General features: G+C 45.6%; 1 non-coding gene across 1 annotated transcript; it reads right to left on the bottom strand.

Annotated features, from left to right (window-relative positions):
* Positions 1-231: 231 nt before the first annotated feature.
* On the bottom strand, positions 232-337 carry LOC118968399 (U6 spliceosomal RNA). Its single transcript, XR_005056048.2, has one exon. It is a non-coding gene; the product is annotated as a U6 spliceosomal RNA (small nuclear RNA).
* Positions 338-6000: the final 5663 nt, after the last annotated feature.

Raw genomic sequence — 6000 nt, 5'->3', positions numbered from 1 at the left:
GCTTGGAGTTATGGTTATTTGAACTTTCAGCTGTAGGAAAGTTTTTCTTCTTTTCACAATTTTATAAAATTCTGGGTTCTGGTGTGAATCCACTACATTTTACTGTATTCTCATAAGAGAATTAATATATTGCTTGAGAAAAACATTTTCTGTCTTCAATTTGTAAGGCTTTAGAGAGGCCAGAGTGGGTCATCCGACACCCTCTCCTTTCATCCTGTGCTTTGTTTTTTTTTAAATATGGAACACTCATGAATTTGCGTGTCATCCTTGCACAGGGGCCATGATAATCTTCTCTGTATCATTCCAATTTTAGTATATGTGCTGCCAAAGCGAGCACTCATCCTGTGTTTTTAAGCAGACCTAGACCTAGTTTGCAGTGTGGTCACATCTTGAAGTCTCATGAGCCCCAGGAATTATTTTCATGCTTGTGGCCTCTGAAGAAAAGAGAGGCCCATCTGACTAAAAGAATATCAGGTGATGTCAGTGTTCTTCTCTGACCAAGCTCAAATGGCACATTTTAATTGAGGATTATACAGTATAAACATTCCTTTTGTGGCAACTTTGAATGATGGTGGTATTTTCTGAGCATTTGCAATGTGCCCCTTGCCATGCTAAATGGATTAAATGCTTTACCTTGTTTAATGCTCCCAGAAAACCTGTGGGTATGGTATTATCATTATTATCTTCATGTTATAGATCAAAGGCTTAGAGATATTAAGCAACTTGCCCCAGGCCACACAATTTTCACCCTCTTTCTCTTCCCTCCCAACCCCGACTCTCATTGCCATGATAATCGCCATCAAGAGGGACCCAGACTGTCATTGGAGGAGATCAGAGAAATGACCTCTGCCCTGGGTCTCTGCTTAACTCAACATCTTGGTAGAAAATGTATCATCTGGTTCCTTCTTGTTTCAACATCTTCAAGGCCTTTCCAATGCCAGAACCTTCTCTACCCAGATTCCATAACACTTGACTAGGTGTGTCCTTGACCAAACTCCAGTTAGGCTCCTCTAATCCTCCTCCCAAGTAGGTCTAGACATCTGGACTTTCATGTCCATTTTGCATGACCCAATTTTAGTAAGAATCCTATCAAGTCCATTTAACCATAATCCCCCATCCTCAGTTCCTGATCACCCTTGATATCTGACCAAATTCCTCTTCTGATAAGGTAATTTCTGATTGCCCTGACGTACCTTCAGCAGGAATATGTTAGGTCAGTTTAGCAAAGAATTACTTGACTCTTTCAGTAACTTTCCATACCCTGACCCCCTCACCCTGCTCCCTGGCTATAAATCACCGTGTCTCCTCATGGTATTTGAAGTTGAGCCCTACTACAAAGCCCCACTGTGGCAGTCCACCTGAATAATTTGAAGTCTTGCCTTACCAAGTGTCAAGATAACTTTTTCTTTCATGCCCCACAGGTGAACTCTGAGGACAGTGAGGGCCAAAGGGATCCATGCCAAATTATCAGAACCTCTGGGGGTGGGACCCCCAGCATCAATATTTTTTAAATCCAGGTTATTCCAACGTGCAGTCAAAGTTGACAATCAGTAATCTGTGACAAAAAGAAATGAGAGATGGTCCTGTTTAATGAAAATTCAGTGTTAATGTTGATTTCTCCCTGACACTCTGCCTGCATTTGTGGGCAAATTTCCAGGACACCAAATGCATCTGTAGTCCTGAAAGACATGCTCAGTATTAAGAAATCTCAGCATGCACAAGGCTTGGGGCCAAGGTCAATTAACACAATTACATAAGACATCGCCAAAAGATTCCTTTAAATTACAAGTATCCCAGACAATAAACCTATCATTAGCTTTACAGGACTTGAGTTTGTAATCATCCTTCCAAAATGTACCTGTATGATTGCTTTTATGTAATTCACAAACAGGCAAAGCCAGGAGAGCTTACCCTGGTAAGTGTGTGGCTGGAAGTGAGGGAGGCAGGGCCTTCTGGGCTTCGTGGTCTGTTTTCCTTATCTGGGTGCTCAGCTCAGAGGAAGTTAGCTTTAATCAGAAGTGTGCAGAGGATATCAGGGGTGTTAAGTCAGAGTGCCCTGCACTGTGTTCTCCTTTCCACACAAGGGTGACACTTACACCTCTACCTCAGCTGAACATGTGATAGGGCCTTTCCTGGCCAGCCTCTCACAGCAAAATATCTGGGGATGGCCTTGGACTCCCCATCTGATATCTGTTGGGTCCAGGCCAACTGTGAGCTCTTAAGATATCTTCCCTTAAGGTCAGTTCCTCTTGCTACAACCTGGACAGGCAGGTGTCCAGGGAAGACACAGCATCTCAGACTCTGATGAACACCCTAGGGTGGAAGGGCCTAGCGTCTGCATAATACATTTCATCAAGCTGAGAAGCAGGCAGGAATATATACACACATGCACACACTTCTGTCTGTGCCCCCACTCTTGGCCCCCACACAGAGAATAACCTACTCAGCCTGTCTTTGCTGCATTCTTCAGGGTCTCAGAACATAGTGATAAAAATAATTCCTTTTAGAATGGTAATTTATTGCCACAATCAATTTCTCGGTATTGTTTGCAAAATTACCCTTTCAGAAACCCTAGCAACAGAACTGCCAGAACCCAGCCCTCCCTCCTGTTGACCGGGCCAGCATGGAGGCCAGAGCCATCTGCTTTGCACAGAGCCTGAGCTCTGGCTCTTTCCATATTGCCAAAGGAAAGAAGTGACCCCAATAAACCTAAAATATTCTCCCTGACCTCACCCAACAAATTTCCAAGACAGCCAGGGCAGTTGATGGGATGGTGCCTCCCTTCAAGGCCCAGGGCGGTGGATTATAGCATTCAGGATGGGGTTTGGAGTCAGATGGACCTGGGGTCTGATCGGAGTTTCTTTGCTTATTAGCACTGTAGCCTTGGCCAGGTGACTCTCTGCATCTCTGCTGACTCACCTGCAATCTAGGAATGAAAATAGCTCACAGGGTTGCTGGAAGCAAAGAAGTCATCACAGGTGGGAGCAGGAGGGCATGCTGCTTCTTGTTTATTTCACTGTCTCTGTTACCATGCCAGGCACACAGCGGCCACTCAAGATGTTAAGCAAATGACACACGTAAAATTTCCTGGCATGCAGTGGAGGTTTAAGAATCTACCATTTCGTCTCTTGTTCCTTTGGCTCCTACATCTTGAGTGTACTTTGCCAATAATCTCTCTTTGCTTGCTCCTGAGAGACACATCTAAGGAGAGCAATCCAGGACAAAGTCACATGTGTTATTTGCATATGATTTGCCAAAATTTGTGTGTTATTGGTTTATGCCTGCAGAATCTAATCTCTGGCTGTTTAATTCTAATGCTGAGGTCAGATCATTGAGATATACAGGAAGGTTAGGTCAATCTTCAATTAATCTTCTTACTTTCCCTTCCATGTTGGCAGTTTTGCCCTGGCAAGTCGGGTACCAGAGGTCTCTGAGGAGTGAGGAGATGCTAGATGAGAAGAGAATGGGCCAGAATGAGATGTGGGCTTTCACAGCACACAGAGCAGCATGTGCATATAGGATCCAGACCAGACTGAGGGCGATGGTGTCCTTGTGATGTCTCTGGGCTCTCCTGAACTGGGTCTGGAAGTCGGCTCCACCCAAATCCTTGGGCTGGTGGGACTGGGGAGTAAGAAGAGATCAGGCTGCATGAGACAGGGTGATAGCCTGTGGGAAAAACAATAGTACAGAACAGAACTTGGAAATCCAACCGGAGTCAGGACCAGTGGCAGGCAGAAGTGGGGGTGCCCCAAGAATGCCTAGAGATAGATCAGAGACTTTGGGTTGCCTATGATAAATGGGACAGATTTTTCAAGGTGATTTTAATAAAATCCCGAAGTTATCAGTACTTTGAAGGATTTGGAGGTCCCCCAGGTTGATCCGTGTGTTCGAAAGGGTCTCCTAAGCTGTTGATTCCCATGTAGCTGGTACCACTTCCTCCCTAGCACTGCAGGTTACCTGTCACTCTCATCCATCCCCTCTCGGGTAACCCAGCCCTCCCATTTCCCCTGTGTCTCCTGGGACTACCCAGAATCTCCTGTCACCTCTTCCCCTCCAGGACCACCCAGTACCTCCCTTTTCCACCATGGTGGTAGCAAAAGGCAGCCTCAGGCTACATGGCCCACTGTTTAGAAGGCAGGCTAGGGTGGGGTGTGGAAATGACCAGCATATTTAGGCCCACACAGCATGGCGGTCTCATGCACAAATGGACAGCTGCATGTTGTTAGCAAGTCATACCCAGATAGCATGCTGTCCTAGGTGGAGTTTGCTACACTCCATATGTGAACACCAGTAAATGCTGGATGCTTCGCACTCTGCCTCACCAGACTATAAGGTGCCAGACAGATGCTCGCATAGTGCTAAAGATGGTCACCACGAGCCAAACACTCCTGTGCTCAGCTTGCAGTTTCTGTCTGGCATCTAGGAAATGCATCTTGCAAAACAGCCCTCACAAGGAGATAACATTGCTGAAGACCCAAAGGCAGTATGTTGAAGCAGATGTGCTCTGCAATAACTTTGAAAATGCAAAAAAAGAAAGAAACCACAAGTATGTTCAGCTCCTGTAGTTTCCAAATACCAGAACTCTAAAAACTGCCAAGAATCACCTTAATAATTTCCAAAAAGTATGGATGCCAGGTCTTCAGCCTCTGAGATTCTGGTTCCATGTTTCTAGGGCGAGTCCCAGCATCTTTGCCAAGAGGTCTCAGACGTGTAGAAACCCACTGACTCTGGCCATGGCAGGAAGACTGAGATCCACACTTGAGTCTGTGGCTTCCCAGAGATCAGTTCCAAGTGGGAGGGAATCTCTGAAAAGAAGTATGCAGGTAGGAAAGAGTTGTATATCCATCCAAACAATCTCCAGGTTCATCATGATGCAACCACGAGTGTTAAGGGCTCAGTAAGATGGGCAGCTTAAATAGGCATGCCCAATAGTCCCCCCAATATTTGAGATGTAACCATTTGTTCGCTTCCTTCCTGTGGGGTTTTTGGCATAAGGAGAGTGAACTGGCCTATCCAATCCCCAGCCATTCAGGCATGTGGTGCTCACTAATCTCAATTAGTAAAATTAATAATGAAGCCTCTGATGCAAGAAGGTTTATTTAGGTTTATTGTATCTGAACCTTCCAAAACAGGTCAAATTCCTTAACAAAGTGTACACATTAGGTGTTTTGTCTAAACCTGTACGTTTAGAGACTGCCTGCTTGTTGCCGTGCTCCATTTGAGAGGTTACCTAGCCTTGCTGCAGCTCAGCCCAGGCCAATTTACACCTACCCATTGTTTCTCAACATCCCCTTAAACCAGCTGCTCTCTGCCCAGATAGACTTTTATACCTGTCTTAACAATTCTGGGAGAGATGCTTTGAAGTGCCTTTTCAAAATCCCCTGTTAATGATTTGGTAATTATCGTGGTGACTTTTCAATGAGGTGTGAAGTGCCCAGTAGCTGTCAGCCACAAGAATAGAGGAAGGACACAGCAAGGGAGAAAAGGAGAAAGCCTGAAGTCACAGGGGCAGCCCCGTCAGGGAGAAGGGCCCTGCCTGAGGCTGGCATGGCCACAGGAGCTCCTGTTGGCAGATGACTCCTCTTTAAGTCCTGGGAGCAGTGTGACTATAGATCTGGGGAAACTATGTAAATGACCCCCAAGCCCACAAGGATCATAGTACTCAAGGCCAATTCCCATGGTTGGCTCCAGGGAGGTGCCACACTCCTGCTCACAGATGGCAGTACTGTCCTTGGTCCCATCCCGGGTGTGGGTAAAATTGCAATATTTCCAGAATCTCTGGCCTGGCAGTAGTGCATCTCCATATCAGTAGGTGTTTCCAAAAGGTAGAGAGAGGTAATCCATCTCCAAATCAATAGGTAATTACACCGGAGGTTGAGGGCATATCTGGTTGCAGCCAGGTTGTGTGAGAGATGGGTGAGCAGAAGTGGATGACTGCTTGTAAGAAATAAACAAATTTCTCCCATTTTATTTCTCTCTTTGACTGATTTTGGTTTCAAA

The sequence above is a fragment of the Manis javanica genome, chromosome 3 (assembly GCF_040802235.1).
Source record: "Manis javanica isolate MJ-LG chromosome 3, MJ_LKY, whole genome shotgun sequence".
NCBI lineage: Eukaryota > Metazoa > Chordata > Mammalia > Pholidota > Manidae > Manis > Manis javanica.
The sequence above is the reverse complement of the archived record's forward strand: the minus strand, read 5'-3'. Positions and strand labels throughout refer to the sequence as shown.